Source organism: Aythya ferina (genome assembly GCF_964211825.1).
Source record: "Aythya ferina genome assembly, chromosome: 7".
NCBI classification, from domain to species: Eukaryota; Metazoa; Chordata; class Aves; order Anseriformes; family Anatidae; genus Aythya; species Aythya ferina.
The window spans coordinates 6,636,146-6,649,484 of record NC_140302.1 but is presented as its reverse complement, the minus strand read 5'-3'; the positions used below and the strand labels follow the sequence as shown (position 1 = coordinate 6,649,484).

Sequence of the window (13,339 nt, the reverse complement as noted above, 5' to 3'; positions counted from 1 at the left end):
TTCACAAGCTCCTGGACTGACTCCTTATGTCTCAATCTACACTGCACAGCTACAGACATCTGCACACACTCTGGCATTTGCTTAAATCCCAATGGCAAAAAGCAAGCTCCACAATGAGACAATTGCAATGCCACCATTACTCTTTTATCCCACATACTCTTTTTTTTACACCATGTAAAGAGAAAAAAAAAATCAGAATCTGCAACACTTCAAAAGCTCAGGTCTGTGCTTTTGCCTGAGTCCTGGGAGACACTGGATCCCAGAGACACACACCCTCCACAGAGATGGCTCTGTCACTATGCCCAGTATTAAAAAGGAAATTTTGAACTTACCACCCAATTTCAGCTATTCTAGCAGGGCACCAGGACAGAAACAATATCTGAAGTATCCAGACCAAAGCTATGTAGAGCTTTAAAAAGCAAGGACACATTAAACCATATCCTCAAGTGATTGGGAAAGGAAGGTGTCCTGTGGCTGGGACAGAAGGCACTTTTACATTACTTAGAATAGATTTCCCCAGGAGGTCTGAGACATGCCTGTATTAAACCACATTCAGGAGGCAAACAATTAACTCTTCATAGCTGGCTGTCACACGACTGCAGCCATAACTAGACAGAGATCCATTTAGTAAACATGGGATGTGATAGAAAGGATATAAACTTTGATAATACAAGTTTCAAGGGTGACACTGACATACTGGTAGGTTCACAGTCCTAGAGGTGTATCAACAGTATTCATCAAAACAGAATCCTACACATACAGGTTTTTTTCTCTCTCTTTTATAGCGATGTAGGAAGCAGCAAAGTCAAACTCCTTACAATACATAATGCACCTCAGTACAGAATGCTGTCCAGAAAGAAGATAAAGTGATAAACAAGGAGCAAAACCTTCTGCAGAAAGATTGTGCACCAAACCGAAGGAGGATGGGTTTATTGGCAACTGTTACGCCTAGCACTGAATTCAACTGCCAGCTCCAGAGACCTCTACATTTCTGAAGCTGGGAAAAGATCACTCCGTACTTGTCCCATCTCTTACATTATTTAAGGCTCTACAGAGGAGACAGACTCAGTTAAAGCCAATACACCCAACCTTACAGAACTTGGAAGAAATGAAAACTTCATTCTCTACTCGTTTGTTCCCTTTAATTTATATTGCATTTACTTTTTAATTGTGAAAAGACAAAAAAATAAAAATAAAATCACAAGAGCAGGTGATATTATTTCAATCCCTTTGCAAGTCTAATTCATTTTCAGATCAGTGCTCCGTGCACATACGCTGGAAAGGCACACTGGGACATCAGCAAATTTTACAGTAGTATTTTTTCCCGATACATAATTATAGTTAAAATCAATCAAAATACATTGCAAGGCCCCTAAGTAATATAAAACCCTAGTCCTATGCAGCAGCCACAGCTTTTCAAAGCATTTTTGAACTTTTTGCACAAACTGCTTCTTACCCTTTCCCAGTGTTGGCACAGAGCATGAGGGAAGATACTCTTTTGTGTCCAATCTGAAGAGCAATTTGTATGTAGGCTTTTTTGTTTGTTTCCCCCAGAGATAGCATCTATGAAATCTATATAGGTTGGGGGGATTATTTTTTATATTTTGGCCTTAAACAGCCAAGATAAGCTGTATTCTTTCACAGCTGGTATCTGAGTCCCACCAGATCTCTATCTGCATGCAGTGTGACTATTTTCAAGCCAACAATGAATCACCAGCAGGAGGATGAGGCAGAGCACTGGAGCACATATTCTAGGTAGCTGAACTATAGAACAATCTCTATACAGTAATTCGGTTATTTCTGGAAGAAATGAACCATATGAGCAGCAGGTGTGTATGCTAATAGAATGACTTTGTGTTTTAATTAAGCAGTATTTCCCTACAGAGTAATTACATATGTTGTTTACTCAACTTTTTTTTTTTTTTTCTAAAAAGAAAAAAGAAAAAAAGAAAAAAAAACCAATCTCATTCTTTCCCAGGCAAAAAATGAAAGATCTTAAGAACCTTTTAAAAAAGTAGAGAACAAACTTGGTAGACCCTATACATACATGAAAAACATTTGCTAGGTACAATTTCAAAAAGGAATTTATATAACAGATGGTGTTATCTGAACTCCCATCAAAAACCGTTTCAGCTCAGATAATACCACTGATTCTACTGAGTGAGAAATTTTACATCGATTGCCATGACTGTAAGAACACCAATCTACCCCAGTAGATATTGTGAAGTACCATTTGAAATAGAGACTACAGAGTCTAAGGAAGAGAAGATAGATTTAATGAGGCATCCACTTCCTAAGCGTCAGCAACAAATGGAGCATTTTCCTCGAAGAATTTTCATCTCCAGACCTTCCAACTACCACGTATCACTCCAAAGTTGGTCTAATGGCAGATGTTATCTCCTGCTGCACAACTGGCCTCACTTCTGGCCTGCGGCTACCACAGCTATTGCTATTATTCAGTGATACAGCAATTATTCAGCCTTCCTCTATACCTGTTTCTGCTGTGAAAAAGCACTACTATGTAGGCAATGTTAAGTTAACATTACAGAACTGAAAATAACAATGCAGCCAGAAGATACCTGCTATTTCTTTAAGTATGTTCATGGATTTACCACTGGCTTTGCCTGTTCATATCAGGTGATGAGGGAAAATAGCCTGGGAAGCAAGGCAATTCATGGGGCACAGAAACGCTCAGACCTGGAGGTGATCTAGCCAAACCTAACAATGGCATCTAGAAACAGAGACACAGGAACAAATAGCCAAATTCAGAAACACTGTGTGCGGATGCAGCCCCATTGACACCTCTTATCCAAACTATGTTCAGACCACTTCCAAGCTTCCTACAAACAATGCACATTGCTCTGTCTCCATCAGAGCTGCTGTGAAGTCTGCCCTTTGGAAAAGAAACATGCTGCACGCTTAAAGAGAATAATGCAGAATGAGAGATATTTAATAGAACGGATTTCATAGGGCTTTTTTTTTTTTTTTTCATTCTTTCTTTGTACAGAATTATACAGATTTAGATGCCTTTGCATTTGTCTTAAATACACTTTCACTAAAGACACTGCTCTTGGTGTCCCTGCTGGAGCAGGGAGGCAGGATCAGAAGACCTCCAGAGGTCCCTAACAGCCTCAACCATTCTGTGATTTCCCAGAAAATAAAGATGGGAGATCATCCTATATTCCGGCAGAGGTGCGTCAACTACATGTCATACAGCTATTAAACTGAAAAACTGAAGTCAAAAGAAAATCAGAGGGTGTTTCTAAGAGCTAAAAGCCTCATTTTACCATGCCTCTCTTGTGCAGGCATATCTTTCTTGTAATATTTCAATAAGAATTTTATTTTTTTTTCCAGGATTTTGTTTTCTGTTCATTGTCCACGTGAGATCTGTGATTTTCTGTCAATGTAGCACTTCTCTGCATCCTGGAACAGCTATTTCAGCAACTTTATTGAAATGAGAAGTATGTATAAATCAAGGTTTGTAAACAGCTAGCAAATCCAGCTTACAGTCGCAATGATGCTCTCTGTAAATTTAAGACTAAATAAATATATAAATGATATATTCAAAGTACTTGGTTTGTCTTGGAAAAAAAAAAAAAACAACAAACAAACAGAGATTGGGAAAGCAAAACAGATAGCTTTTTGATTCTGTTTTTGTTCTTGTGTGTGTGTGTTGTTTTTTTTCCAAAATGAGAGATTTTATTTTAGAAGCACACTTTCAAATGCCATCAAGCTTGAATCTAACTTACCCAATGACTTTCCAATTTCCTCAAACTAGCAGAATAGCCAATAAAAAGTTTATCTCAAGAGAGAATAGTTATTATATTGGCAGGAATTGGCAATTGGGTCATTTTGCTATAACTAATCAGAGCCAGGATGGAGTCTTCCCGTATCTACCCAAACATCAACACATTTTCAGTGTTTTTTTTTTTTTTTTTTTTTTTTTTACAGCTTTATAACATGTATTTACTATTGCTTGTGGTTAACTTGCTCTGTATTGTATATTTTGATCTTAACCATGAACACACAAATACTGGTGATTTTAATACCAAACCTATTTAAATCACAATAAACTTCACAGGAGGCTTTCAGTACAACGAGTCCATAAATGAACAGCAGGGAGGAAAAATGGCCAATTTTGATAATCACATTTTTTAGAAAGGCTCTAAGAATCACAATATACTACTCAAAACGTTAGCTAAACAGAACATACACTACCCAGAGACAGTAACCACTACCAAATATCTGTACCCCAACTGTGTAAGAGATGGAAAATGAGCTGATCAGAAAAATACTACTTTCAGGTTTATCACATTTTACCAGTAAACCTCAAGCAAAATTGGTAACATTATCTCATGTCTCTCGTTTTTCCTCTTCATTTGCTACTTAACATTTATGCATTTTTATAGCTAATTCTATCACTGCTCCTTAAAATCTCGGATTTGGACTCAACAACTATTCATTTGGAACTTTGAAAGTTAAGTGATCCTCACATTCTGACTCTATGGTCGACACTGAGAATAATTAGCTAGTGCCAAAAAAGATGCAGAATATTAATCAAAAAGCCAGGCACAGTTTACCACCTCTGACAACACAGAATTCCTCATGTGACACCCTCAATGAGTAATGAATTGTGTCTCGCTTCAGTTACAGCTTTGCCTGGGTATCTTTTCTGCCACCAATTTCTGTGTTTCCAGAGACTAAATAAAGATGCAAGATTACTCAGCAGAGATGCCAGAAATACCGCACTACTAAGGAATTTCTTCATCTCTCAGTGGAACTTCTCCATTTTATATAGAAACTAGTTTTTGCTGTAGGATACATATCAGTATTTTTCAAATCTCATCTTTAAAAAGAAAATAGGAATTTAGTCTTTTCAGTTAAGGTGTCTGTGTCACAAAAACTATCTACATTACTTGAAAACCCCATCACAGAGGGAGCTGGATGGAGCAGGGAATAATACTATAATTTTAAGGTACCTAATTAGCACACAGATGTTGTTCTTGGTGTTCCGAGGTTATCACTTCTGTGGTGGAAGCACAGACAATAGAAGAAAAGCAAAACAAAACAGCCTTCAAATTGTATAATTAATAAACTACTCTTTTGTTTTGGATTTCTTCCCTTTACTAAGGGAAAACAATACACAGCAAAAGAAATGCATATAATTGTCTCACACAGTATTAAACGATTGCTTCCTTTGGCTCTTTGTTTATTGCAAAAAGCATAGCAGTCCAGTCTCATCCACTCAGGTGAATTAAGACACTGATCCTCAGTAAGTGAAAGGGAAATATGGAAATTCAAGTGCTATGAATAGAAGAAACAAGTGACAAATCTCAAATTCCTCAAAGGCAGATGCTACACTGCAGTCATCATCTCCAACAGCCTACCTGCCTGTCCTCCTCCTCCTGGCTGTGCGGACGAGTAGGACCAGCTGCATTACTACATCTGTAACGTGAAGATGTGGCTCCACAACACCTGAATGTGACAGGAAAATCAGCCATCCTGATTGCCATATAAGCCTGGTGCAGCCCATATTGTACATGTCAATCTGTGAATAATAATAATAATAATAATAATAATAATAATAATAATAATAATAAATTAACTTGGAAGCCCTAAAAGGTGGTTGGTTGACCATAACTCTCCAGTGTAACAGTTTTCCAAAGGGATGACTGGGGTCCTTGAAGAACAGAACAGAGATTATGGTAAGATTATATTGCTATTTACTTGGTTAGGCTGTGGTTGAAACACCAGACTGATGTTCTGTTTTCTCAGTGTAACCCAGGGGTCCAGAAACCAAGAATACTGAGGAAAAAAAATAATCAATTAAAGGGCTAGAAGATATACTGTAACATTACAAGTTACAGTAGACCCTAATTGAAAAATTTACATGTAAATTGGATGTTCTTCCAAACAAGACACTCTAGTTTCTATGGGAATTAGTTTGGGATAACTCCACAGTCTAGAAAATATAACCAAATTATGACAAGAACTCCTTTACAACATCCAACTGAGGACATTTTCATGGCTAAATTACCCATCCTGGGCACAGCCTAATTTTGCACTGAGAGTTGATAAGTGAAAAACAAAACAACACAGGACCTTCATTTCTAGCTTAAATTAGTTTTCTCTCAACATAAAAGTTATTTCTGTTTAAATATGAAATATGCAAACAAGTACTATGCAATTTTGGTTGTTTCTTTCATACTTAGCATCCCAGAGCACTGGCATCAATTCTCCAGGAGATTTAGCTAGCTGAAATGTGAGGTTATATGGCTTTCTGACTTTTTTTCTTCCTATATTGAGAAAAAAATTAGTTTTTGTCTGTAAGATTTTAAAAGCAAGATTTTTAACAAATTGTATTTAAGAATTTACAGAAAAAAATTGCCTCAAAAAAAAAAAAAAGTTTCACATAATCAGACTGTTGAAGAACATTTGAGTAGAAGGCAATTTTAGCCTCTGCAATGGGAGAACACTCAATTTACTACAGCCTTAATATACTCGCGTACACATGATGAGCAACATGGAATAAAGGTAAATTGACTTCCACACAATATTCAGTGAAAAAGAACCAGAACAGTGAAGTATGTCACTGAATGTGCACCCAAAGTGCAAAGCACTCAGAAAATCCTTACGTGTGCAACTTACTTAATATCCTACCTTTATATGATTAACAGTTTTGCTTCGATATTACAAAAGAAAGTTGTAAATCTGATAGAACTCACTATGCAGCTGCTGTGGAAAAATACCAACGCAATCTTTATTTCTCCTCTCCTGGTATTTACTTGGAACATATTTCTGACAAGTTTAGTAGCTAGTCCTCCTCCTCAGACTTCTTACCAACTCACTTAAACATTACAAACTGATATATTATTACACATACTGATGAGACTATTCAGAATTCAAATGTTGCACTGTTCTCTAGAAAATTCACAGTACACAGATTGGGGTTTTATGATCCCCCAAGTCCAAATTTACAAAGCCCAATGATGCCACTAAGAAATAGACGAGCTTGCTGATGGTAGATTTTCACTTGATGAAACACAATTCCTTCCTCTTGCCGTTTGGATGACATGCACTATGCTGTGCATTTGTTCTTGCTGAAAAAAAAAAATAATTTCATGAAGTATACAGGGTTTGTCATACCAATCTTATGGATTTCCTTGCAATCATATTTCGAGAGTATTATCTTATCTGTGCTAAAATAATAAAGTCAGAATTTATGGGGGGAAGAGGACTTGAAAAATCTTTCTAGCAGAAATATATTTACTTCAGCTGAAGGCCTTTAGCATTACTTAGATTTTCAGAATCAGACAGGTGTAATTTCATTTATTGAGTGTTTTCTCTATATTTTGCAGCAGGATAACATCAAGAATAAAATGAAACTGATTTATAATGTAATGCACATGGAAATAGAATGCATTTAGAAATCTGACTATGATTTCAGCCCAGGTAAATTCAGAAACATCAATATACACTAGTAAGAACAGACTGCTGTGGTACATGGTAATATTTGATGATAAAAATACACCACAGGGACTGTGTGGCTGACTTTTATGTGCATGTCCAGCTTTTAAAATCTGCAAGAAAACCCAGAATGAGGAAAAACTCATTTGAGAGTATTTGATTTCTCATCTGAATTGAAAATTACCTGAACAAACCATGGAAATATGGTCTAGCAGATATACAACCAGTGTTCACCTTTGGCAGTGCTGCTTTGGGCCACTACATTTACAGTAGGTCATTGAGAGCAATTAATGATATTCTACTGGACAAGCTATTGTGGATGAGAAAAATACCTTTCCAACATAATTCTCACGAATAGTGAAATGGGAAAATTGAGCTCTTACACGGGTTTTTTAGGAACTGCACTGAAGAGAACAGAAAGCATAAGATACAGGGAACAAAAGTTCTTTCCATACCACTTCCTTGCCATCCCCCAGTATACTGATGTGTACTCTTACCATTTAAGCCATTAAGCCTCTTACCATCTTAGCCATTCAAGAAGCATTCAGCCAAAACACAGGTTTGCCCTACAGGTGATAGGCTGATGTGCCCAGCAGGTAAGACCATGACTTAGACAAGTTGAATATTCTGGTGATACACCTGCTGAATATCAGGGAATCCTGGTATAGAATGAGCAACGAACTTTTGCATGGCTACAATTAAAAGTGATACAGTCACCTACAGTATTAGGGAAGAAGGTCAGTTTGATCCAAAAGCTACACTAGGGAAGGACTCCCACGTACAACACATGGGAAGGGAAAAAGAGTCCAACAAGAGGAATATAGAAGCAAATCAGATCACCAGAAGCAGTGGAGGAGTGGCTGAGTGAAGATGTGAAGTTATGCTCTAACTTATTGCCATGCAAAATAAATGTTTATTACAGCATTTGTGACTAATATGGGGGAACAGGTGCAACTGTGGAGCCCTGTGGTGTTACTTATTTTCCATCCCTACCTAAGGCATGTCAGGGTTGGAGCTGGAACATCATGTCCTCCTTTTTCACCACCCCTGAATGTCTGGGAGCAGCTGCAATGACACTGGGCACTGATTGCAGGGCTCCAGTGGATGCCAACTTACAGCAAGCTGGAAGGATTGAGCAGAAATTGGCAGTATCCAGAGCTGGGACTGGAGGACTGCATCTGAAAGAGGCTTATAGGAAAGGCCAGTGTTACCCATTGCTGAGCTACAGGAAAGCTGATGTTCCACAAGGCTAGGAAATTAGACACTGTAGGAAGCAGACCTCTTGTAACATCACCTGAGAGCAGGATTCATCTCTTTAATCACCAGTTTAAACCAGTCATCTGGACTCTTGCTATATTTGATGGAAAGGGATAAATATCACCAGAGGTAATTCAGCCCACCAATTTTAGCTAATTTCCTTAGGATGATATAAGACATCCTCTGGAGGAGACTCTTCTTTTCTATTGATTATTGAACAGGCCTGAGGTACTTGCCAAGGCCAGCTGTTAGACTATTAGGTTAGGTGAGACCAAACACAGAAAACTGGAGACTTGTCAAGTTTAGGAATTGGTCCCATAGCCTTTTCATAAATGTAGGAGGTATCAACAAAAACATCCCTCTCAGAGATTTCTTCTCGCTGAAGTAACTTCCATATTTTCTTTTTCCTTGCAGAAAGCGTATGTGATGTCATTGGAAAGACATGCCTACATACTTCTTCAAAAGATACAGAAACCCAAATCAATGGGAGAGGAAACATAGAACACGTTTATGCACCAACCACGTGACTCCATGGTATCTCTGAAACACATCTGTGGGGCCTTCTACATTGCTATGCCTGTTCTCATGACACATTTGAGCTACATACATATGCAAATAGTCTCCAAACCTTAACCCAGCAGCATTTCTAAAGTTTTATGTAGCACTGAAGTTTTATGGTAGAAGCTTTTTGTTGTTGAGAGAGGAGTCTTCTGGGGGAGAAAGGTAGACTCCTCTACTTAATTTAACTATAAACAAAAGTAAATAGTAGAAACATGAAGAAAGTCCATAAATGTAATACTATGAAACAAATAAATGCAATTTCATTTCTAGAACTCAACTCTATCCCACCTACGCTTACATTCATAAACATGTGCACATATTTGCATGCTCTCTGCATAGGTCCTGCAGCAGTTCTGACCTGAGGAATTCAGTCCCAGAGCTGTCACTAGAGGGACAGAAAGCTGGTCTTGAGATCACCTCATCTAGGTCCCTGCCTGAAGACACTCCATCCCCTCTGCTGTCTCTAATCAGCCCGCACATGTGCGTTACTATCCCCATCGTTCGAGTTTCCCTAAAGCCAAGCTCTCCTGTTGCAATTTCAATTCACCACTTCCTCTCCTGTCTGCAGGGAACATGCAGAATAGTTGTTATCCATGCTCTGCAGCACTGCTTCACTTACTGTCTCCCCTCTATCCGCTCTCCTTTGCGGGGGTGGGTGCCTAGCCATGGAATTTCCATCTGTTCATTAGTATAAGAGCAATATGTTTTTATACAGATCCTGGGTAGATAATGTCCTAAATAATTTTAAAAGAACAGATAAATTCATTTAAACAGCTAAATTCAGAACAGATAAATTTATTCTAGCATTGCTTAAACCTGTTTTGTCTGTGTAGCTGATGTACAGTCTGTAAATAAAGCCCTGCTTAATGTTTTTACATTGCTTCATCTTCTAATCCAAATTTCAATTAATTACATTCTTCTCTCTTGCTCTGCCCCACAGCAGCAACAACTTGCAGTGAAGTTGATGGCACTTTGAGATGGACATTTTTACATTCAGATTAAAGCCACCTCAGCTACAGACAACGGCCCACACAAGTGAATTACATGTCAGACTTATCACTCAACAGCAATGGGGTCTTCCTATATTCTCCAGTCACAATTTGCATTAGAATTATGGGTATGTCTGTCTGTCTGTGTGTTGGGCTTGTTTAATAAACCTGTTATTTTCTGCTACCAAAGCTAGCTTGTGCAATGACTTATTCTAAAGTGTCATCCAGAAATATCACATGGAGCCACTAAAAGCAATCCGTTTGCTCTCTCATGCCTCTTCACTTTGTAATCAAACAAACGTAATCACTTATTGTTCTTGGTGAGACAGCTGTGCCCTGAAATTCTCACCTCTACCTGCTTCTGTAAATCCATCTTCAACATGCCTGTATCTACCACTTGAGCAATGTTGAAATGCTCTGAAAATTTTGTTAGACCCTGTTATGAACACAGGGGCATGACACTTAGGAAGCAATAAATACATAAAAATTGCAAGCAGATTTATTACACAAGAGACAATAGAAAGAAAAGCAATGAAAACCCCACAACAAAGCAGCAATCCATTTATCAAAGACGTATTCATCCAAATACGGCACCACTCCAGCAAGACACACTAGTTTGAGCAGAACTTTAAATATGTGACATGTCAAACAGAAGTCAACAGCTTAAGTGATCTGCTGGACAGGGAACTAAATAATACGGATGTATTATTTCATTTAAAAACAGATTTGTTCCATAAGGCCTTCCTGTGAAATATTCTACAGCACTTGAGGCCTCAGAAGTCAGCGCTGATTTTCCTATCAGAGAAAACCTAGTGAGAAAATATAAAGAGAAATGAGAGGGATCATCGAAACAATTCATGAGTTATGCAGTGATTTCAGTTATTTATAAACTAATTCACTATTTTTCTGGAACCACTTTGTCCAAAGTATTTCCTCACTGCAAGCCACCCGACTGGTATGAACATAATGAAAAATAATTTCAGCCTACATCACTGCTAAACTGGCAGAAGTCATGCCTGAGAACAGAAAGCATCATCGCTTCATCAGCAAACTTGCTGCCATACCTAAATGATATCCTTCTTTAATTTTCCACCCTGTTTCCACAGAGCATGTACTGCTTATTCCTCTATGCAGAGCGGAGCTGACAATGGGCTGACAGTGCTCACCCTCCGAAAACTCCATTAAAAAAGCATTAAGATGGTGATACAGAACAACAAAAGCAATGGAGAGCTCTGCTCCTGGAGACAAGTACCATATGCCCTCTCATACTTTTCCCAACACTACGCATTATGTGATCGGGTTGCTTAATTATGCTTAGGTGTTGAAAATGTACATGTGTAAGGATAGACTGGGAAGCCCTGAGGTTAAAATATATTCATGTATTTGTTATTAATACATGTTGGATGCATAAATAAAGCAGGATAACCTGTGATCTATTTAAAATAAAAAGCTTGTTTTTTTTTAATGATATTTAAATTGCATGTATGGTGAAAAGATGCTTTACCCTGTTATTTCACTGAGGCATAGGATTTTTTGCTATTTTCCCTTTCCTCTCTTCTTCCCTGCCTTCCCTGCGTCCATTTGTCTAACTAGGTTATATATACAAAAAAGTCTACTACTGCCAGCAGAGGCTTTAGTGATGTTGAGAGGAACTTTAGCTGACACTGACTCTTCAGATGCTGACTGACCGCTTTGAAGAGCTGCATCACTCTGGAAAATGCAAACACCACAGCCGTTAGCAACCTACATCTCTCATCAAAATTCTGCCTTCTCGTGGCCTGCTCACTGAGGCCAGCTGCTTCTGTCTGTGTTTACAACAAGCTTCTGAGAACAACTCATCAGAAGTTTGGGCGCTAATGGTCACAGTTTGAATTTCTCCTCCTGCTAGCACAATAGATAACGAAGCTGAAAAAATAGGTATTGCAAATAAATTCCGTGATAAAGACAGCCCTCACTTTGGCCTGAGATGGTTTTAATCTACTTTTTCATCCTAAGAAATCTCTGAAGATGTCAGAAGCAAAATGTCAGGGCTACTTATTTGCTTCTTTGCCCGCTCTGTGCAGGGATTGCTCAATTCCAAATGAAACAAATGTGCCAGAGCTGATTTACTGAATTAGCAATGGATGGGGCTCAAAAGCATCACTGAAATGCATTGCCACTGCCCTCCGTGAGCTTGCAGCAGGTCATTATAAAAGCTGAGCTCCATAGACAGCTAAAGAGAGGTCCTCAAGTCTCAACAAAGAGCCCAGGAGGAAAAGCCACAAACCAAAACTGTGCTATTAAAGCAATCAGCCTCACCATGTCAAGGTCCTACTTAAACAGACTTGACCTACCACACCTTTTCATGTGGCAGAATCAGAGGCTGGGACTGGTGCTAACTGCCTACATTTTGTCCCAGTAAATGGATTTAAAATATGCCCTAGCTATATAAAATAATAAAACAGGAACGTTTTAAAAATATATGCTGTGTGGATTGATTTGTACTTGTCACATTAAATGATGTAAATTACAGACCTATAGTTTTGTAAGAGAAAAACTCCAACAATTCTCAGAGTACCTTTCCGCTATAATATCAAAGTGCCCCAGGAAAGCTGGCAAGTGGCTCTGCAAAGGGAAATGCGGCGTAAAGGCACGGATCTGCAGATACCATGTGGGTGCCCCAGCTCAGCACGGGACTGCAGCAATCCTCACCCGAAGCACAGCGCCAGGCGAGGGCGGCCATGACAACACGAAATTCTTCAGAGCAGGCCAGTGTCATCAGGGAGAGTAGCCAGGTCATTCAGAGAGCACCACGAGGAAAATCAGCAACCATGAAAGCATGAACTGCAAGGAAAGAATGGAGAATCTGGGATTTATTTATTTATTTATTTTTAATTATAAAATGATGCAAACCCTCCGTGATAGCAGTTTTCGATTATGCAAAAGGTTGCTGTCAAGGAGAAGGAACAAAACTATTCTTCACAGGATAGGACAAGAAGGGTTAAACTGCAGCAAGGGAAATTCAGTTTAGACATTAGGGAAATCTTTCTAGCTATCAAGATAGTTCAGCATCAAAATCAATTGCC

The 13,339-nt window shown here is 38.6% G+C and overlaps 1 protein-coding gene across 2 annotated transcripts in view; it reads right to left on the bottom strand.

Moving 5' to 3' along the window:
* The window catches only part of PCDH15 (protocadherin related 15), an 883,259-nt gene extending 870,269 nt beyond the window's left edge, over window positions 1-12,990 (bottom strand). Inside the window, exon 1 of one of the 2 annotated variants that reach the window (XM_084525148.1) lies at window positions 12,966-12,990. The gene's annotated coding sequence lies outside the window, so the exon portion shown is untranslated. The remainder of the gene's footprint in view (window positions 1-12,965) is intronic. The other variant, XM_084525147.1, reaches the window with a different exon arrangement.
* Window positions 12,991-13,339: the final 349 nt, after the last annotated feature.